The sequence below is a fragment of the Lagenorhynchus albirostris genome, chromosome 3 (genome assembly GCF_949774975.1).
Source record: "Lagenorhynchus albirostris chromosome 3, mLagAlb1.1, whole genome shotgun sequence".
NCBI classification, from domain to species: Eukaryota; Metazoa; Chordata; class Mammalia; order Artiodactyla; family Delphinidae; genus Lagenorhynchus; species Lagenorhynchus albirostris.
In genome coordinates, this window is record NC_083097.1 from 91683918 (window position 1) to 91707560 (window position 23643).

The 23643-nt window shown below is 36.2% G+C and overlaps 1 protein-coding gene across 2 annotated transcripts in view; it reads right to left on the reverse strand.

Annotated features, from left to right (window-relative positions):
- Positions 1-23643, reverse strand: part of APC (APC regulator of WNT signaling pathway) — a 137702-nt gene that overhangs the window by 77789 nt on the left and 36270 nt on the right. The window lies entirely within an intron of this gene.

A 23643-nucleotide genomic window follows, 5' to 3' on the forward strand; every position in this document is an offset into this window, starting at 1 on the left:
GAGAGATCAACTGAGACTCAAAGACTTGCCCGAGGCACAAAAGCTAGTTATCTGTTTAAAATCCATGTCTCTTAAGCTTATACCAACATGGCCACGAAAAACACCAGATTAACACAGTATGCTGTTTTATTTAACACCCCAATAAACAGCAAGCTTTTATATACTACATTTATGTACATTCTGCTAGTACACTGATTTATAATCAGCAGATAGTTAAGTGACTGTATGCTCACTGTCTCCTGACTTTTGATCCATTATTTCCTTTCCCATCTAAATCCTTCTGTTGATAAATTTTTGTCAAAGAAGGTTGGGAACTTTCATCTTCTATTAGTTTTTCTGTAATTTATATACATTTACATTTTATATATTCTGAGGCATCCCATTCTAGTTCACAGCAAAATCTTTTGTTGGCCAACTAGGTTTCCAAATGCAAAACAGTGTATTTGAACATTTACAATCTTATAGCTATGGGCAGTGTTCCTCTATATGAAAAATGATCCATAAATAGATTGAAAAGGAAATCTGTCAAAAAGTGAGTAAATGTAGCAAAGACAACTTCACTGGTTTACCTTGACAGTGACATTATAAGCATTAAGAAAAGAATCCCTATGTTAACAAGAAATAGCCTGTGACCTTAAGATCTGACCTTCAAATAACAGACCATGTTGGAGGTTAAAAGGCTTAGATAAGTAGACGTGGGACGTGGAGGTGACGGATATCCACGTTCAGAAATTATGTCAGAGTGTATCACAACTGTGGGATAGGAAATAAATTTGCACAGGGATGCCTTTCTCGAATGAATGTAGATTACTCTAAAACATTCAGTATAAACATCAGGACACCATCTCTTCCATAAAGTTTGAGATTACCACTGTAGGCTACCTGCAGTGTTTAGGATCCCAATTCTCCTTCCATCCACTGCTGCTTGTAGTCTTTCAATGACCCTTTAATCTTATCACTATTTTTCTTATAATCCCCAGTCTCACAATTCAACAACTGCCTTTCTCAAATAACTTCCAATTATATGTCTAATCCTAACCTCACTTGCAAATTTCAGACTCACTTTCCCAGTATGACTGATAGATGCTTTACATTCAGTGCATCTGGATGATATGCACTGCACATGTAAATGTCCGAACTATCATTTTGTGTCACTAAAACCTGTTCTTCGCCTTGTATTCCTTCAGTTAAATGGCAGTAGCCTTCTTTTGTACCTCCAGGCTCAAATCCTCAGCATCCCCTCCTTCATCTTCCCAATCAGTTATCAAATTCTGTATTCTAGCTCTATTATCTCTCTTATAGCCATCTCTTTTCTATTCTTACTGTCACTATCCTGATTATTAACCTCAAAACTACTAAAATAAACTCCTAAATGGTCCTACCTTGCACAGAACTATCAGAGTAAGCCTTTTAAAACACAGCTCTGATCAGGTCTCTCTTTATACAAGATTATTCTCCAAAGCCTATCATCAAGAGTTCGCAGTGGTATTCTATGGAAGTTAGAATTGCAAGCAAATTTTTTGCTTGTTTTTGGTTTCCTAATTTTAAAACAACAGGTATTACAAAAAAAAAATATTGTTTTTAGAAAAGGTACAAGTACTTAAGAGTTCAAAAACAACAAGAAAAAGAAATCCTTGGCATCTCATAGGACATATACCTGATTTTTCAAAACTAATGGCACATTAACAGTTTTTAAAAAACATGTTAAAAAATAAAAAAGAAAAATTAAAATAACACCAACAATAGAAATTAAAAGGCTATATAAACCTGCATGTCCAACAATAAAGGATTAAATAAATTTATGGCATTAGCCATACAATGGAATATTACAGAACTATGAAAATATTATAAAATATTTAGTGACATAAAAAGACATATTAAATTAAAAAGCATGCTTCAAAATACGATCCCATTAAATGCATGCCTGCATAAAATGCAGAGAGAAAAATATACACATTATCAAAGGTTACTGCTGGTATTAAAAACATTTTTTAAATGGGTGATTTTGATATCTTTTTGTTTGCCCATATTTCCTAATTTTTAAAAACAGTAAATATGCACAGCTTGTAATATGTTTTTTTTAAGTTTCTGTGCATGTGGTTAGAAGTCTGTTGATAAAAGTTCTAACCACAAAAGTAAATAAAACTATTGAAATTTAATGTTTAAAAAAATTTTTTTTAAGACTTTCAAAGCAGCCACCTTGGAAGCTACTCATTCCAATATGTTCCATTAAACTTTTTTTGTACATTGAGTTATGAACCTCAGCAAAAAAAGAAAAAAAAATGCACACGTTATTAATTCATAGTTAGATCCAGTTACCTTCCCTCAAGATGACATCATCCAGCATGACTACATTACTCACTACTTTGTTGTGAATAGTTTATGGCTATTCCATGATAAAAATTAGCCCTAATTTTTTTTCTGCTTTACTGAGATACAACATACATATGAAAAGTACACCAATATTAAGTTTCTGATGTAATCTTAGTATCCATGTAATCACTACCCAGGGAAGACACAGAACATTTCCAGCATCTCAGAAGGTTCCCTTTTGTCCCTTACCAATCAATATTCACTCCCCAGAGGTAACCAGTATTCTGATTTCTGTGTCTATTAGTTGGCATGCTTGTGAACTGCATATAAATGAAATCATACAGTATACAGTCTTTTGTGTCTCACGTTTTTTGCTCACCAAAATTTCTATGAGATTTATTCATGCTGTTGCATGTATTAGCTATTTTTTTTTTAATGCTATGTAGTTATCCACTGTATGAATGCACCTCAACTGATTTATCCTTTATTCTCCCTCTTGATGGACATTTGGGTTGTTGCCAGTTTGGAGGCTATTATGAAGAATGCTACTATGAACATTTTTGCAAATATCTTCAGGTGGACACATGCACTCACTTCTCTTGAGTATATGTCTGGAAGTTTAAACGCTGAGTCATAGGGTTTAACTTTAAAAGAAACTGCTGAATGGTTTTCCAAAGATGATGTGCCATTTTATACTCCTACCAGCAATGTATAAGCATCTTGATGTCCCATATTTGGCATGATCAGTCTTTAAATTTTAGTGATTTGATTAGGAATGAAATGATATTTGCACTTCCCTGAGGATAAAGGATGTTGAATCCCTTTACGTGCTTACTGACCATTTACCTTCCTTTCTGAATTGTCTTTTCAAGTTTTGGGCCAGATTTTAAAAACTGGACTTTTAAAATTCTTGGTTTGTAAAAATTCTTTGTATATTCTGAACCAAGTCCTTTATCAGATATACGTGCTGCAAATATTTTCTTCCAGTCTATGCTTTGTCTTTTCATTTTCTTAATGAAGTCTTGAATAGATTTTAAGTTTTAAATTTGATGACATTCATTTTATACCTTTTTTTCTTTTATGTTTAGAGCTTTATGTGTACTAAGAAATTTTGCCTTCATGAAGGTCAAAGCGATATTACCCTATATTTTCTTCCAGAAACATAATGGAGTCTTTTGATGAACAAAAGCTGTCGGTTTTAATGATGTCCCACTGATAAATTTTTAGTACTTTGGCATTCTATTTAAGAAATCTTTGCCTACTCTAAGGAGATGAAGCTATTCCCTAAGTTTTCTTCCAGAAGGAAACTGTTTTGTTTTCACATTTACATTTTTTGCATATGATTTACTTGAATTACTTTTTGCATATGATTTGAGGTAGAGCTCTTGGTTCTTTTTTGTTTTTTTTCCTTCATACAGATATTTAATTGCCTCTGCACCATTTATTGAAAAGACCAGCCTTTCCCCACTGATCTGCAGGGATGCCTGGATCATAAATCAGGTGACCATATATATGTAGGCATTTTTCTCAACTCTATTGTTGTTAGTCTACTAATCTACTCTAATTACCACATTGTCTTAATAACTTTACAACAGCTTTACATTAATTCTCAGCTACTACGTCTTTAAATATTACTTTTGCTCCATTCTCTTCCCCTGCCCCTTCTAAGACTTCAATTATATTTGCTTTTACCTATTTGCCTGTGTCCCTCGTGACTCTTACATACTTTCTGTTTTCCATTTTTCTTCCTCTTCTGTGCTTCAGTTTGGATATTTTTCTATTGACCTTTCTACATGTTCACTAATTCTATCTTCTCACTAGTTCATTAATCCTGTGTTTAACCTGTGACCAAGCCCATCCAATAAGTTAATGTCAAAAATATTTCAGTTATAGAATATCTATATGACTCTTCTTAATTACAGATTCCAATTCTCTGTCGAGATTTTCTGATTTTTCATCCATTTAATCCAACCTTTTCTTTTTTTTTGCGGTACGTGGGCCTCTCACTGTTGTGGCCTCTCCCGTTGTGGAGCACAGGCTCTGGACACGCAGGCTCAGCGGCCATGGTTCATGGGCCCAGCCGCTCCGCAGAATGTGGGATCTTCCCGGACCGGGGCACGAACCTGTGTCCCCTGCATCGGCAGGTGGACTCTCAACCACTGCCCCACCAGGGAAGCCCCAACCTTTTCTTTTTTCTCAAAACATTTAAATTATGTTAAAATCTTTGACTACTAATTACAACACATGGATCATCTTGGGATTTGCTTCTATTTTCTATTTGTTCTTTTGATTAGCAGTCATTTTCCTATTTCTTTGTATTTCTTGTAACTTTTAACTGCATGCTAGTCATTATGTATACAAGAATAATAAAGACTTCAGATCAGATTTTGCCTCAAAGAGTTTGCCCTTTCCACCACTGGGGTCTGATTTCCTTCATTCAATAGCTGAAAATAGGTTGCAGGTGCAGTTTAAGTGAACTTCATATCTGATTTGGTTTGCCAAGTTCCTTGAATGTCTCTCTCCTCTACACTTAAACTGAGGAGACCTGTTGTACGAGTATTCCTCTAGCAGGACATGGCCTCCTAACATCCTGCCTCCACAGTCCATCCCCAGCATCCTTCCCCACAGCAAGACTCAGCCAATGCCCCATGCATTTTAAGAAAATTTGGGAAAACTAGCCATGCATTTGGAGCTCCTCTAAATGTCAATACTTCACATCTGCCCATGTGTTTGTCAAGACCTCCAACAGTTTCTTTCCTCCAGTAGAGTCCTGTGCCAGTGATGAATTATCAGTCTGTCCCTAGAAATAGCAAATACCCCTGGGGAAGAAAATTACCAGTGATCTCAGCTCATCTAGAAAGGGCTCTTTCCTCTTACGAATTTTAGTTAATACAGTCCTTGATGATTTCACAGTTCTCCAATGTCTTTAAAAGTACGATTTTAATTTTTTGTCCAGTGTTTTCTAGTTGCTGCAGTAGTACTGAATGATTGCCTGGGGCTGCATGCTGCATACAACCTTAAAGAAGTCCTCAATTTTAGAGTGTTTAAGAGAAAATGCAACACAGCTACAAAGCAATTCCAAATAAAATACTTCAAAAAATGTTTTGAGAAACGACAGCTTTTTAAATTAATATGTAAATTTTAAAGGAGAGAATATTCATTTGTCTTTATAAATTCTGGAAGTTTTTTTTTTTTTTTTTTTTTTTGCGGTACATGGGCCTCTCACTGTTGTGGCGTCTCCTGTTGCGGAGTACAGGCTCCGGATGCGTAGGCTCAGCGGCCATGGCTCTGGAAGTTTGGTTTTAAAAAATTACTTAGTTACGTTACATAATCACATTATTTTAAAAAACATTTTAAGATTTTAAAAACATCAGAGACTTAATTATTAGAGACAAAATATGCTGTGGTCATATCAGTAAATAGGAAATATTTATCAATGATCAACTGTGTCATTTCAAGGGGGTTTCTGCTTGACTCACTTCTGTTTTTCTCAATGTATCATAGTTATTTATTCTTTTCATTACCAGATAAAAGTATACTTGGTAATTAAATCTTCAAAATAAATTATGAAATGTGCCAATTTGAATTTCTACTTCTCATTTTTTCTTATACTCTGAAAATAAAAGATGCTTTCCATGCATGGTTTTATAGTTTACAGAGCAAGTTATAAATATTTCATTTTGCTAAAATACAAAAAAGATAATAATAGTTGATTAATATTTTACCTAAAGATAATTTTTTCTATACCATGCCACATCTCAGTTTAAATGCTTCACAACACACCATATTTACTTTGTTGCTATGCTCACCATTTTAAAGTAAATCACGTTCATTTCTAGCCCTGGAGTAAAAAATATAGTACATAATTTCTCTTAAGTTTAGCTGAAATTGCTGCATTTATCTGATCTAAATCCCACAAAATCTGTATTTTATTTTAATTACAGAAATGTCAAGTATATACATAAATGTAGAGAACAATATAACAAACTCCTATGTATCCTCACATCTTACTTTAGTAACTATCAACTCATGGGCTTCTTTCATCTATACCCATAACCATTTTCTCCTTTCCCCTACAACCCAAATTTATCTGAAAAACAAATCTCAGACACACTGTTTCTTCTGTAAAAAAATTCGATATATGGTCTTCCCTGGTGGCACAGTGGATGAGAGTCCGCCTGCCGATGCAGGGGACACGAGTTCGTGCCCCGGTCCGGGAAGATCCCACATGCTGCGGAGCGGCTGGGCCCGTGAGCCATGGCCGCTGAGCCTGCGCGTCCGGAGCCTGTGCTCCGCAACAGGAGAGGCCACAATAGTGAGAGGCCCGCGTACCGCAAAAAAAAAAAAAAAAAATTCGATATGTATATTTACACAGGGATTCTTTCTAAACACAACCACAATGCCATCATTATACCTAAAAAATAAGCATTTCCTTAATATTCTCAAATATACAGTGTTCACATTTCCCTAACTGTTGTACACATACTTTCCTGACACACACACACAAAATATTTTTATAGTATCAATGACATGTAATCAATAGCAAAGCAGTATTCTCTTTTGCCACTAGATGGTACTACTGCATAAACTTCAGAAATCCTGAGACATCTAGTTGGAGGAGACACACCTTGCCTTCCATAGAGTAAATATGTTAATGATCAGTAAACATAATTCAAGATCATATGATGTATTCCAAAGTCTAATAAGTGATTTTTTGAGAAATAACCATTGTTTTGGATTAACTTTAATCCAGTGTAAGAAGTGCCAATGTTTCCAAGTGTCTTTTCACAACTCGATATTCTAAGACAAAATAAACAGGTCATGGTTCCTATTCTTTAACACCATACATAAAGCCTCTTAAAAGGAGAGATACATAAATAATTTCAGTACAAGGTCGTAACTGCTATGATAACATACACCCAATCCTGAAGAAATACGTGGATGGCTTAGCAAGGATGTCTGTAAAAGCACTTGCTGAGTAATAATCAATTCACAGTTGAATTCAGACAATATTAGTATTTAATTAGTATTTAATATTAAATAGTAATATTCATGATGTATATTATACCACATGGCTAAGAGGTCACCCTGATATTCCACTGTAGAAATTTAAGGGTCTGACTTGTATTGTTACTCTGAGAGACATTCCATTTCAACATGGAGATGGATCTAAAGATAGGTTAAAATGTTTCCCAAAAATGAATTTTGAATTTGCTCAAGTAGTTTAAAAAAAAAACCCAACAACTTTTAAAAGGGACCTCAGAATTCTGCACTACAAAAGAGACATTGAGATAGGCATGCCAGGAAGAATTCCCTACTAAGTATACTTCTGAAGTAGATGAAAGAGTAGTCCTGCTGGGAATTTTAAGTTTTTTATCTTTAAACTTTTAAAACCACATGCCATGTACAATAATTTTAGATATATTATGTTGAGCTGTGTTAAAATACCAGACTATACTTTTTTAACCTAGTAGGTAATTGAGTCAGCTGTTTTTAAGGTCACCCAAAGTCTGTGGTGAGAAAAAATGTTTCTTTATAGTCTACTTAATCTCCAAAAGGACTTGAGGTAGGTATCTTGGAGATCTGTCAATTGCTACTGCCATAGAAATAGGCAATTAGAGTGGAAAAGATTTATAGATACATAGGGAGGGAGGGAGGGAGGGAGAGAAAGAAAAAGAGAGAGAGAGAGAGAAAGAAAGAGAGAGAGAAAAAGAAAGAAAAAGAAAGAGAAAGAAGAGAAAGAAAGAAAAAGAAAGAAAAGCTCATATGAGTAAAAGGCTGAACTGTTATGATAATGAATACAAAAGTAAAAGAGGAGCAAAAATAGTTCAGTGATATACAGAAGCTTGAAGAATAAGGGAGACCTCAAAATGCATGGAAAAAGAACTAGAAGAGACTAGGAAATGAATACGGAATAAGAGTAGTGAGCAGACAGGAAGAAGGGGTCGGAAACCCAGATGGTTAAAATAGCCAAGGCACAGAAACAACACGTAGCAGGAAGAATTTTTTAAAAGTGAAGGAGGTATAACAGTTTTGTTGAATCTCCAATTCTATAAAGTTATTAAATTCAGGGAGAGGAGAATCTGCCTAAGTAGCTGGAAATTAAAACAGTTAAAGTTTTAACCTTAATTATTTTGAAATTAGAACATATTTTCCCCAGTGCAGACTTAATATTTTATAACTTGTCGTGGAGGTTATCACAGCTTTTCGATGTTATTTGGGAAACCAATTTCAGGGCGTGAAGGTGTCATGGAAATCATCTATGCTAGAGCAATGACTGTATTTTCCAAATAAGGCAACTTCTAGAAGGGTACCCTAGAGTATGTAGTTTAGCTTATGGCAAAACCAGGAACAGGACCAGGTACTGACTTTCAGTTCAGGACTCTTCCCACTAGGGCACCCTGATTTTCTTGATCATCTATCATTGCAGCACTTAAGTGAAGACAAGATCTGAGAGAGTTGGGGATGATGGCAATATTTAATACTTGAGATATATTCTAAGGTTGTGAGGCTAGTTTCTATGAATTACACAGAATACCCACCCTCACTATAGTGACGGTTAAGTTGGCCTTTTATTTTTAAGCTTAAAAATAACTAAGAACTAACTAATGAGTCATTGGGGTTTTACAATCATTTTCTTTATATGATTTGCTGGATGAATTCAAAACATTTTGTTTAAAAATATAAATGTTAACTTTTGCAAGAAAGAGTTTACATATTACTGCTTAACTTACAACACACTTTTAAGTAAGTGAAGTGTCTAATCCCAAGTTTACAGAAAGGAGTACTGAATAAAAATGGATAAACTACAATTAAAAGTCACAGTCTTGATACCTTCATATTAGATGCCTCTGTTTCCAGTTTTGTAAGATGATTGGAATTATCTTCTAGCTCTTGTCGAAGATTTGAGTTCTCCATCTTCAGTGCCTCAACTTGCTTTAACAACTGATCATATGAAGCTGCAGCCATCCTTGGCTACCCTTGGACCTATAAGGTTAAAAAGGATTTTGAAATTCACTACTAAAAATATAGTGGCTGCTTGTTTACAAAGAAAGGGATAAACAAAACCCTGGAGACACTTAATAAGAAGAATTGTGTTTATGTAGTAGTTTCCATCTCAAAACAATACTGTGCAAGTAGCAGCATCTTTCTAAGAGGATGAAATACTGGGGTCTTAATTAAAGACAGATAGGGCTAAAATAGAAGAGAACTTCAGTAGTGTTTGAAAACATTTGTCTTTTCACAGGTGGATGAGATTTCTATCAGGTTAGAATTTTTTAGAAGGTTTTAAAGATATTTTAAATGGCAAGACTTAGGAAATATAATCATTGATAAGAAATTTATTTATATTGGTAATATTAATTTATTTCTGGATTTTTTCCAATAGTCACATAATTTTAAAGCCAGAATGGATTAATGAGATTAGGTATTGCATTCTACCACTTTTCATTTGATAAAAGGCTAGTCTCAAACATTATCCATAGGGAAGTATGAAGTTCCAAGAAGGAGTCATTAAAAAGGCAGTCATTAACAAAATGGACACAAGGGAGAAGTTTAGATTGAGACTTCAAATCTTTTGGATAGAAAGATGATAATAATTACTAGTATAAATTCTAATACATTCATCCAAAAGGATGAATATAACAGGCCATGCTATGGCATATGCATCTTGGGACCCACTGTGTTCAGACTGAGGCTGAAAGACACTTAAAGAAAACTGATGACTTCAGGAGTAGAGACTGTCAAAGAGAAGTGAAGAAGAGCCTGGCTGTTAATTACAAGACTATGAAAGAAGAGGGGAGAAACGAAAGATATAGAAGATAGCCAGGTAATAAGAGGTCCTTGGCCTGAAGAATTAGAGAATGCTAGGAGTTACCTTCAGACTAACCAAGTTTCAAAGACCCAGATTCTCTTTTTAGTTTAATCCCAAACTCACTTAGGAATAAATAAAATTCTACCTATATTTAAAAGCTAAAAAGTATAACAAAGTTTGTACTCAAGCAATACTTAAAGATCTGGACATTAAAAAAAATGTTTCTGTAATAAAAATCCACTACACAAAATAAGGCAGACAAATTATAACACTGGCTGGTCATGACAATATTGGGGGTTCAGCAACTGGAAGGTCCCTAACAAGGGAAATCAAGGGATTCAAGTCTCGTCTGTTCACGAATGGCTAGAGTCAATGATAAACCTGGTGCAACCCACCGATTCCTGAGGAGGAAACGGAATTCCTGGGAGGTGGGGATCACTCACAAAAGTCTTTACTGCTGAAAAGAATGACTTGTATTTGGAGATCTGGGTCTTAATTTCAGTCTTGGTCCTGTTTTTACCTTTGCCCCTTCATTGAAATTCACTTCACCATTTGTACAGTGGACATTTACTACCTGTTCTAATATAATTTACAGGGATATTGTTAGAATTAAGAAACAAAAGGAGGGTCTAAAAATAAAAGTGCTGTGTAAGTTATATTACGAAAATACACTTGAAACATAACTTCCTTAGTAAGACCTACTGTTGATCTATTGTTGTAAGCCCCAGTCCCCCAACCAATGGACAAGAGGTGAAGAATAATTCACCCTCTTGAAAAAGACAGAGATGTCTCAAAAACAAGGGAGAAATTCATAGGTGGGGTCACTTATCTGTTTTACACCATACCAGTAATAAGCAGGTCTGGAAAGAGGTAGCACATTAAAAACCATGTGACAGAAGTGGGGATCTGACAGTATTTAATAATGTAAGCCCTAAAATTCTTCATTTCAAATAAAATCCTAACAGGTAATTTTCCACTAAAACAATAAAATAAGAGAAAAGGTAATAACACAGAGAAAGAGCAAAGTACACAGAAGTATGCTAAGACACAGAGGTTATAACCTCACACAATCACAAAAAGAACCAGATGGGCAAAATGAACACGAGACTACTAAAAGTGCTCTTCACCGGAGGGAAAAGAATTCAGCCCTTCAGATGGACAATTAAAACATTTGATCATGGGACTTCCCTGGTGGTCCAGTGGTTAAGACTCCACACTCCCAATGCAGGGGGTCCGAGTTCGATCCCTGGTCAGGGAAATAGATCCCGCATGCTGCAACTGAGGCCCAGCGCAGCCAAATAAATAAATAAATATTTTAAAAAAATTTTTGATCACCTTTTTTCCCCCCTCCAGAATCAAATCATTTAAGTCACTTCTGCTTTAGAAAGCAGGGTGCTTTCATACAATTTTACAGGAAAAATAAGACGTTTCATGGAGTAATACTTTGCCTTATACCGTTGCAGGATGTTGCAGCCATCCCTAAGTCAAAACTGCTTACTGAAAAATTTAAGAACTCATAAATTTATTTTAGAATGCCTTTTATACAATCACATGAATTTCATACCAAATATATCTCAAATGAAAGTCACTCAGCATCATTAAAAATATCAAAATTTATCACATGAAATGGGGAAAAACTCTGAATCTTTCACGCTACTGAGAATATACAAATATCTAAATTTGTTTTTCAGTAAGGATACCCAGTAAAGAGATCCTCACCCCTTAAGAGTAGGGTAGGGGAGAAGAAAGCAAAAGGACTGTTATTTAGATTTTTATCCAAATGTTGACTGGAAAACAAATTTACCAGTATCCTAAGAAATTAATGCAAGGAGGCAGAAAAGTTTAGGCAGGCAATTAAAATTAAGTATGAAGGATTCAATTAGAATTAAATATGAAGGATTCTTTATTATAATTTAAGAAGTTTGGGATCACTTTTTAAAAAATTAGTTAAACTGCTTTTATTGTTTGTTTGTTTTTGCGGTACGCGGGCCTCTCACTGCTGCGGCCTCTCCCGTTGTGGAGCACAAGCTCCGGACGCGGATGCGCAGGCCCAGCGGCCATGGTCACGGGCCCAGCCGCTCCGCGGCATGTGGGATCTTCATGGACCGGGGCACGAACCCGCATCCCCTGAATCGGCAGGTGGACCCCCAACCACTGCACCACCAGGGAAGCCCTATTGTTTTGTTTTAATGAATTTAAAAAAAAAGATGTATTTGCCAGTACTGTTAGATGGTAATGAAAAAAGAGGAAAATACCAATAGAAAGAAGAAACCAGAAGAGTCATAAAAGACTACTTTGCTCAATTCTATGTAAATAAATTTGAAAACTAAATGAAATAGATAATTTACTAGAAAATGTAATTTATCAAAACTAACAACAAAGAGATGGAAAATCTAAAATTTACAACAAAAATCACTATTATAAAATCGACATTATTCAACATATTAATAGGTCTACACAGAAGAAAAATATTATCATGCCAAAGGTGATGAAAAGATGCTTTATAAATTCAACGTCCAGTTTTGTTGAAAATACTCAATATAATAGGACACTTTTTTTTTTAACACAATATATAGCAGCCCAAAGCCAGTACCACAGAATATGGAAACACTGGGTATACTATATTCCTAAACTAAGGGAAAGCCCATTTTTACCACTCTTACTCATTGTACCAGTCAACACAATTAAAGAATGAAATTAGAAAGGAATACTATTGGCAGATGATATAATTATATACCTAGAATATCCAAAAGAATCAACTAAATATTACCACAACAAGATAGTCTAGTAATTTAGTGTAGTACAAAATATACAGAAACCTTTCCTTTATATGTGTAAAGAGAAACCAGATAGAAGATGAAATGGAAGAAAAGATCTTGTTTATAATAAAAAAACACAGGCAAAAAACCCCAAAAAACCAAAACCAAAACAAAAAAAGCACAGGCATAAACTGAACAGAGTTCAAAACATATTATGAGAAAACTATAAGATGCTTCTGAAAGACACAAAGGTACATTTCAACAAATGGAAAGACATACCTTGTTTGTGTACATAAAGATTCAGTATCATAAAGATGTCATTTCCCCCTAAGTTAATTTATAAATTTTACATGGTCCCAATACAAATATTATATAAGACTGGTTTTTATTTTGTTTTCTGCAGCTAGAAAACTGAAAAAAACAAGCAAAAAAGGGAAAACATGAAAAAAGAGCAGGAGTACACCTACCACATATTAAATTACTGTACAAAGCCATTATAAGTAACATAGTATGAAGTCAACTGTACTGTACAGTAAGTTAATTTCTTAGTTCTGATCATTATACTATGGATATGTAAGATGTTAACATTAGGAGAAGCTAAGTGAAGGGTACATGGGAACTCTCTATTATTTTTCCAGCTCTTTTGTAAGTCCAAAGTTATTTAAAAATAAAAAGGCTTTAAAAAGCCGTAATAGGACTTCCCTGGTGGCACAGTGGTTAAGAATCCGCCTGCCAATGCAGGGGACATGGGTTCGAGCCCTGGCCCAGGAAGATCCCACATGCCGCGGAGCGACTAAGCCCGTGCGTCACAACTACTAAGCCTGCGCTCTAGAGCCCAAGAGCCACAACTACTGAGCTCGCATGTCACAACTACTGAAGCCCGTGTGCCACAACTACTGAGTCCACGTGCTGCAGCTACTGAAGCCTGCACGCCTAGAGCCCGTGTCCCACAGCAAGAGAAGCCACCACAATGAGAAACCTGCACACTGCAATGAAGAGTAGCCCTCACTCGCCACAACTAGAGAAAGCCTGTGCGCAGCAACGAAGACCCTATCTAGCCAAAAAATAAATAAAATTTAAAAGAAAAAAAGAAAGCTATGATATTGGCAGATGAATAGATCAACCAAGGGAACACATTTTTTTTTTTTTTTTTTTGCAGTACGCGGGCCTCTCACTGTTGTGGCCTCTCCCGTTGCGGAGCACAGGCTCCGGACGCGCAGGCTCAGTGGCCATGGCTCACGGGCCCAGCCGCTCCGCGGCATGTGGGATCTTCCTGGACCGGGGCACGAACCCGTGTCCCCTGCATCGGCGGGCGGACTCTCAACCACTGCGCCACCAGGGAAGCCTGGGAACACATTTTTTAAAATTCCGTAAGTAAATATATGTAAATTTAGTCATAATAAAGGTAGCATCTCAAACACACATGAAAAGATGAACTTTAAATAAACGGCAATGGAAACTGGACAGCCATGAGGAAACTGACAAAACTGCACCCTTCCTTATACTACACACCAGGGTAAATTACAAAAGAAACAGGGATTTAAATGTTAAGAACATTACGTGGCATTTAAATCATGGAAACAGTTCTGTTTTTAACTAAAGATACTTAAATGGAATATACCTGCTTCCAAGAAGGCTATTATGGAGCAAATGAACATTTTAATTTTACCTGATTAGTTAATGGGTAAGGCACATGGAGGGCCTGTTGGAGCTCTGAAGTGATGATGTCTATTACTAGACTAGGAGTGACAGATCGGGTTCTTAGGTTCCTTTAAACAAATGCGAAAGTTTTTACTTGGTATAAAAGCTTAACTACTTTTAAATAAATAGGATACATCCATGCAGTGGAATATTACATTGGCATTAAAAAGAATGAGGTTGATGTAAAAACAAACCGAAAAAAGGGGGAGAAAACAAAAAAAGAGTACAGATCACTATGTCTCATACTGTCCATTTTGTTCTAGTAAAAAATAAAAGGATTGTATAAAGATAAAAATATCATTGAAAGGATATACAAAAGTACAGTCATTGCCTCTGGAAAAAATGGTCTCAGGTCTGCTGAGAAGAAGCTTTTCTTTTCATTGTATATCTTTGTGTAAAGTTTGAAGATCAGAGCAAAAAGTTGGTTTTTTGAAAAGACTGATTATGATTAAAGAGAGAGAAGAGCCCAAACATTTAAAATGAACAAAACTCAAAGGTGGGGGGAACTGCCTCGAAGAAAAAGAAAATCTTAAAAGTTCTGCAACATTGAAAAACTGGAGCAGTAGTTAAATATTTCCCCTTTCCTTCTCCTAACACAAAAAATACCAGATTCAAATGGTTTTACAGACACCTTCTACCAAACATTTGAGGAACAAAGTATTCCAACCTTTTGTTTTTTATAAATGTATTTATTTTATTTATTTATTTTTGGCTGCGTTGGGTCTTTGTTGCTGCACGCAGGCTTTCTCTAGTTGCGGCCAGCGCGGGCTACTCTTGGTTGCAGTGTGCGGGCTTCTCATTGTGGTGGCTTCTCTTGTTGCAGGGGCACAGGCTCTAGGCGCGTGGGCTTCAGTCGTTGTGGCACATGGGCTCAGTAATTGTGGCTCACGGGCTCTAGAGCGCAGGCTCAGTAGTTGTGGCACATGGGCTTAGTTGCTCTGCAGCATGTGGGATCTTCCCGGGCCAGGGCTTGAACCCGTGTGCTGTGCATTGGCAGGCGGATTCTTAACCACTGCACCACCAGGAAGTCCCTAAGGTACTAATTTTCTTCTCCATACAGCTTTAGCCATGTTTCATAGGTTTTAGTATAAAATGTTTCCGTCTCTATTTCTTGATAATTTATAATTTTAATATTGATTTCCTCTTTGACTCAGGGATACTTAAAAGATTCTTCTCAATTATTAGGTGTATAAGATGACTTGTGAATCATCTTTTTATTGCCATTGATTTATTGTTTATTAGATTGATTGGAGATTGTTGCCTACAAATGTTACCATTTTGAATTTTTTAAGGTTTGCCTTGTAGTCAAGAACATGACTAACTTTCGTAACTATCTCACTGAAATTTAAGAAAAGGGAAAAGTGTACAAAGTTCTCAAAGTTATATACCTATTTACTGACTGTAGCATATTATTTAAATCCTCTGCCTATCTGTTAAATTTTTGTACTTGACAGGTGAAATTCAGAAAGCCTACCATTTATTGCATGTCATGTAATACAGTAAGTACCATATATTAATATATATGTAATTTAATCTTCGCAACTGTGAGGTAGGTATCACTTCCCATTTTAGAGTTAAGGAAGCTGGGACTTCAAAATGGCAAATAATTTTCATAAAAACACAGATCATGTGGCTAAGCCAGGATTCAAACTCATATTTGTTCCCAATGCTCATGCTCCTAAGACCATGTAATACTACCTCTACATGGCTTTCATGACCTGGTGTACCCGATACAGTCTATGTTCCAAACTTATTTTCTATTAAGTTCCAGTATAACCCTTCTCCTTAAGTAATTCCCTCTTCACCATTCCATACAAACTATTTTGTACTTCTGCTCATAATTCATCTCCTTTTTTGAATGCCCCATCCTTTTCCCCTCTGCTTTGCTACCCTTTAAGGCCCAATTCTGTTGCCTTACATAAAACCTTCCTGTCTCCTACAGCCAGTAATGAGTCTTCCTGCTGATTGTACAGTAAATACTATACAACTTGGCTTAACTGTTCTCTAATTATTCCACTTTACTTTGGCAAGTTTTGTTTTCTACCTTTAAGACAAGGTTTGTATCTAATACTTAGCTTTTGTAATTCCCAAAATGCTTTACTCAGTGACAGCCACAAAAAGATAAATACATGCAAGAATAAACAGCCATGGAGAGCAAAGAACAGAAAAAAGAGGGCACAAATTCAGAGAATGTCCAGGATGACTTTCCCATTAAAAGAGTAAGATGATGGATTTCTCTCTATGCGATTCAAATCAACAAACATCCGAGAACTTATTAGTCACAAGACACCGTGCAAATATTATAAGGAGATTTTTGTGGGTTGAACTGTGTTTCCCAAAATGATACATTGAGTCACAGGTAGCTAATCTCTGGTACCTGTGAAAAGTGACTTCGTTTGGAAACAGGGTCTTTGCAGCTGTAATCAAGTTAAGATAAAGTCTTACTGGATTAGGGTGGGCCCTAAATCCAATGATTGGTATACTTAAAACAAGGCCAAGTGAGGAAATGAACACAGAGACACAGGAAAAACGCCAAGTGACAATGGAGGCAGAGACTGGAGTGAGGCAGCTGCAAACCAAGGAATGCCGAAGACTGCCAGCAACCACCACAAGCTAGGGAGAAAGGCATGGAACAGATGCTCTCTCAGAGTCTCCAAAAGGAATCAACTTTGCTGACGCTCTGATTTTGTACTTCCAGCCTCCAGAACTGTGACAGAATACATTTCTATGATTTTAAGCCATGAGTGTGTGGTACTCTGTCACAGCAGTTCTACAACACCAGGGAAAAGATAAATTGACATGTTCCTTATTCTCAAGTATCTTATTAACTAGCAAATGGGTAGTATTCCAGTAGGAAGGGGAAATAGGATCCATACACAAATAAATCAGACGTTTGTGTCTCATCTTACATTCTCTTGGCTCACTTTAACTCTAGTCATTGCCGCATCAATCAGCTCACTGCAAGATATAAACTGACAGCACAACGGCTGACAGGTATCCTTTTGTTTTCTGTTCTAGTCTCAGTGACAACCCAGTGTGGGTCACCAGCATTCATGCATATACAGCCTATAAAAAAAGAGTGAACACTTGATGGGACAATCCTTGACTAAAGGGGAATGGGAGCTAGTAAATATAATTCTTTTCCTTAGATGGACAATTTTATATGGCTTCTTTAAAAGTCCCAGCTTTCAGGACTTTCCCAATTATCCAAAGTGGTGACCAACTTGAGAACACATACTGGCTGTCCCTCTTCACTATTTAACACTTTCTAAGCCACTACTCCTGTTCCTGGATCACTTCCCAAAGTAAGTATTTCGCACAAGGCCTCAAGATTCTCAGAATCTCAAGATTTTGACTTACAGGGGACCCATGCTAAGATACAACTTACCTACAATTCAGAGGCAAGGTTGGGTTCAAAAGATTGATATAGAGTCTATGGGAGTCACACCTTGCTGAGAAAATTGGAGGTAAGGGCACAAATATGGACTGGAGCTACACTGTGGCTAGCTATCTTCACAGTGCAAAGAAGATGAGATTTGGATAGAGTACCCACAGAAATGGTACGATAACAAGACTAAAAGGTACAAAGTCACGTTGCTTTAATATTTCTCAGTTTCTATTATAAACAATGTCAGAAGTAGCTAATATACTGACAGGTAATTTATCAATTAATTAATGATAATAAAACCAAGAATCTAAAAATAGCTAGTGGAATATATATTTCAATATTCTTCATTGGATATCTGCTTACTATCTTAGTCACCATTGTATACCATATTATAAACAAATCTGGTAAATGAAAATCTGAATTTACCCCCAAAAGTAACATTCATTCACAAAAATACAACTTTAAAAAAACCACTTCAGCTTAAAACAAGGAACTGTATGTGTATGTCTGAAAACAAATGAAGACCTGTATGTGTATGCCTATGGTAGACAGAACAGTGGCCCCACAAACATGTCCATGTCCTAATCCTGGAGACCAGTGAATATCTTACCTTACAAGGCTAAAGGGACTTTGCAGATGTGAACAAGTAAAGGATCTTAATATGGGCAAATTTTCCTGGATTATATGGGTGGACTTACTGTAATCACAGGGTTTTGTTTTTGGTTTTTTTTTTTGCGGTATGCGGGCCTTTCACTGTTGTGGCCTCTCCCGCTGCGGAGCACAGGCTCTGGACGCGCAGGCTCAGCGGCCATGGCTCACGGGCCCAGCCGCTCCGCGGCATGTGGGATCTTCCCGGACTGGGGCACGAACCTGTGTCCCCTGCATCGGCAGGCGGACTCTCAACCACCGCGCCACCAGGGAAGCCCAATCACAGGGTTTTATAAGAAGGAGACAGAAAAGTCAGAGTCAGAGAAGGATATGTGAAGACAGAAAGGGGGTCGGAGTCAAAGAAAGATTTATTGTGCTGCTCGCACAAAGATGGAGGAAGAGGCCACGAGTCAAGGAATGCAGTTAGACTCTAGAAGCTGGAAAAAAGGAAGGAAATGGATTCTCCAGATAGCCTCTGAAGGAAGTACAGCACTGCTGCTCTTATGATTTTGGTCCAATGTAAACCATTTCCGAATTCTGATCTCCAGGGTTGCAAGATAATAAATCTGGGTTGTTTTAAACACTAAATTTGAGATAATTTGTTACAACAGCAATACGAAAAATGCCCTATGATCCAGTGATCCCTCTCCAAAGAATAAATTTCAGTGAAATCTCACTGACTATGTAGTGATCTTAAAATAGATCCACAATTTCTTTGACCTTATACCTTCAAAAGTGGAGCTTAATTCATCTCCTCTTGTGTGGGCTGGACTTAGTGACTCACTTCTAATAAAAAGAATACGGTAGAAGTGATGGGCTATGTCATAAATGGCTTCCTTCTTGCTCTTTCTCTCTGGGATCACTGGGGAAGCCAGCTGCAATGTCATGAAGACTCTCAGGCAGCCCATTGTAGAGACCCATGGAAAAGAAGCGAGGCCTTCTGCCAACGGTCAGGAGAAACAGACTGTGAGTGAGCCATCTAGGAAGTGAATCTTCCAGTCTAGTCAAGCCTTCAGATGACTGTAGCCCTGGCTGACATCTTAACTGTAACTTCATGAGAGATTCTGAACCATATACCCAATTAAGATATTCTTGAATTTCTGCCCCAGAGAAACTCTAAAGTAATAAATATTTGTTGTTTAAGCCACTAAGATTTGGGGTAATTTATTGTACACTGATATGTAACTAAAATAGTCTATAAGAAGTCATATACAAGGATGTACACCATAGCAAAGTTTGTGGTAAAAGAGATTTGGAAAAAACCTAGGACCTTCACATCTGATAGACACTACAGAACATTAGATAGCAGAGTTAGAACGACAAACTAGATGGACATAAAGTAAAACAGGTCTTAAAAACAGTATCGAGTTAAAAATGTTCAAAAGTTATGTAAATTAAAAACATAAATTTGGGTACATACCCCCAAAGAAGTGAAAGTAGGAACTCAAAACAGATATTTGTGCATCCATGTTCAGAGCAGCATTATTCACAAAAGCCAAAAGGTGGAAGCAACCCAAGTGTCCATTGAAAAATGAATGCATAAACAAAATGTGGTATACATACACTGGAATACTATTCCACCTCAAAAAAGGTGGAAATTCTGACACATGCAACAACATGGATGAAACCTGAAGACGTATCTTATATGAGGTTCTTAGGGAAGTCAAATTCATAGAGAAAGAAAACAAAATGGTGGTTGCCAGGAATTGCGGGGAAGGAGAAAATGGAGAGTTAGTGTTTACCAGGTAGAGTTTCAGTTGGGGAATGTGAAAAAGATCTGGAGATGGACTGTGATACACTCACAACAGTATGAATGTACTTAATGCCACAGAACTATATATACACATAAAAGTGGTTAAGCTGGTAATTTTATGTATGTATATTTTACCACAATTAAAAAAACCCTCATTAACTATAAAAAAAACAAAATGCTAAATATTTCACAAGAATTAACGCATATTTAAGAACATATGTGAATGAGTGCCTACAAGGGGAGTGGGAATAGGGCCTGGGAATAAAGGGGAGAAGGCTTGCCTTTTATGAACTGATGTCATGATTTGATTTACAAAAACAATTTTCAAGAACATATCTATTATATAACATATGAGATGTCACCTATACCAAAACAAGAAACCGTCTAGGTAGCTTTCCTTCTAAGAGGTGAACTTACAGAAATCAAGAACCACAGATTATTGACTATTGGAACTAGAAGATCTAGAAATCACTTCATCTAACCTCATTTTACATTCAAGGCACTTAATACTTCAAAACTAATTTGCTTTTCAGAATTATCTGCTATTCCAAGCAGATTTTACAAGGCGTGGTGTTTCAAAGAGCAAACCACCACATTCTTTCAGTTAGAAGACATTTTAGATGATATAAATCTTTAAAGATCCTAGGAGTAGCCAAAGCAATCAGTGTTTTCAATGCAATAGCAATAATATTTCACACAGTTCTATTGTAAGTTTCTTAGAGGTTAGTTTCCATGTTTTATTTGACTCTCCTGAACCTTTATAGGTCTGGCATTTAGTAGGTACTCGAATGTGTAGTCTATGTATTTCCTCAAGTCATCTTTTCTATATTATATTGCCCTATCCTATCTTATGTGCTATGTAAAATTCCAGCGTGTAGTACCAAAAAAAAAAAAAGAAAAAGAAAAAAAGAGGAGGGAGGTCAAAATTAAAGAGAACATTTAATATAAAAGGACTGTTAAATTATGTGAAATTAGAAAAAAAAATAGAGAAAAATGGTAAAATAAAAATCCAAAGAGCAATGCATGAAAAGACTGCAATTAATAGTTTTGATTCAGTTCATAGACCTACTTATGAATATTTAACTTTTGAACTCCTTAATAGCTCAATTCTGGCAATATCAATTAACAATGAATAATTTCAAAGACCAACAGTACAGTCTTATATTAGGTATTTCATAATGCAAGGGGAAAGAAATCAACTTTTCTTACTTTAGTTCTTTATTTCTTATTTAATTCCAAAAAATATCTCTATCTAATACTGTTCTGTTTAGTTGAAGTTTAAGTTGATTAATAAGATGATAGTTTCATAGAGTTAGAACAAAATAGAAGACTTACGTTCTTTACATCCTTATACAATACATGACCTTGGATAAAGTCACAACATATGCAATTAGGAATAATCTAACGTTTAAAATGAAAATAATGCTACATTGAGCTGTTTAAATCATAAAATAAGATAATTTATGTAAAAATAAGAATCATAAACTCTCAAAAACTATACCAATTGGAGTTCAAAGAAATGAATGGTATTAGCTATTAAACTTCACTTGAAAAAATTGTTTTAAATTATTGAAAAAGTATCTTGAAGGATCTTCTGGAAAATTTGGATATACTGCAAAAAACAAACAAATAAATAAATAAATTTCACTTGAAAATTTAATGCAACACCTTTAATTCTAGGTACAGTTTCCATCAGATTTTAAAAAGAGATCCTAAGAACTATTAACACTGATACCCATAACTAAACAATTCTTAAAGCAAAAATAGTTTTAAAAATAAAGAATAAAATCGCCTTTTTATCAGTGAAAACTTTACATAGTCTAATTTTATTCCAGTCCAATTCCTTATTATCTTGAAAAAATTACTGAAACAAAAATTATAGGTTCTTTCAAGACTTTCTATTACATAAACACTACTTAAGAGACATTGATCCTGGAGGGCTTTACAAAGCCACTGCCACCCTGTTCAGAGAGTAGGGAGGTGTGACAAGCTGGCTACCATAAATAGGCATTAAGATAAGGCATTTAAAACTACTCAATCTGAAAACTTGTTTTTAGACATTTAATGAAACAAAAATACAGTGCAACGGAAACAGTCTACATCAAGAGTATATCTTATGAATATTCACTAAACAGAAATACATCTAAAAGAAAAATCATACTGCTTTAATTTGAAATATTTGCCTATAGACTTTATTCAATGATATCTAAAACTGACCAGAGTAATATAAAATTACATAATAAACACAGACCTTAAATATTAAGCCTATGAAAAATTTACCACTGTAACTTTTCACAAAGTGATTTACATTATACAGTGATTTACTCTTGAGTAACCTAATTAATAGCATAAAGCTATACTAACAAAGGAATAGATCCACTGCTTCATACATAATTTATTAAGATTTCCTATAGGATTTATTTAAAGCAAAGAATTTGAGCATCTCTTTTGTGATACAGAATCAAAGTGTCTGATAAATTCCACTGTCAAAACATTCATAGCCTGATATTCTTCCTACTTTAAAAAACTAAGTTATTCTTTCCATCCAGGTTGTAATGATATGATAAACTATGGCTTTTTGTAAATAGACTTCTACCACCAGCATTGCTGCAAGGGTTCTTATTCCTCTGCAGTTATCTTTCCAGCCTGGGAGGGAGAAAAGCACTGCTGAAGTCATCTGCAAAAAGGCATTACATTGCATCTTAAAACTAACAAAGACACTGGTATCTCTTTGCCACCCTATTCACTGGCAGTTCACTTAGAACTGCAAAAGCAGGCACTTTTGGTAACCCAAATTTCACGGATCAACCAAAACCACCACTGAAGCTCTGCAGTACCTGCCTCCACCTCTTCCTCCTCTCCCAAGGAGCCCTTTCCACTAGGTTCATAACAGCCATCAGCAGCAGCTTCGTAACCCCTCCCCTGGCTACCACTGCATGTGTCCTTGTGGCCAGGGAGGAAAAGAAGCCTTTCAGTGGGCTAAAGCTTTTGCTCCTCGCCATGAATATGCTCCATTCTTTGTTGTCCTCTACCCGTTTCCTTAGATACTGTTATTCCACTCGACTCTGTCAACATGCATTATAAAAACAAAACCTCCTTCTAGCTTCAAAAACAGCTCTTTCTCACCAGACTCCCCTTAACACTCCTACCCCTCCCCCCCTTCTTCCTCTTCTGTCAAAAACCCTGGATCAGAAGCACAGGAAATCCATCTCCTGTGCTGCAATGGTGGGGGGGTGAGGGAGACGCCCCTGCCTCCCCGCTTGGCATG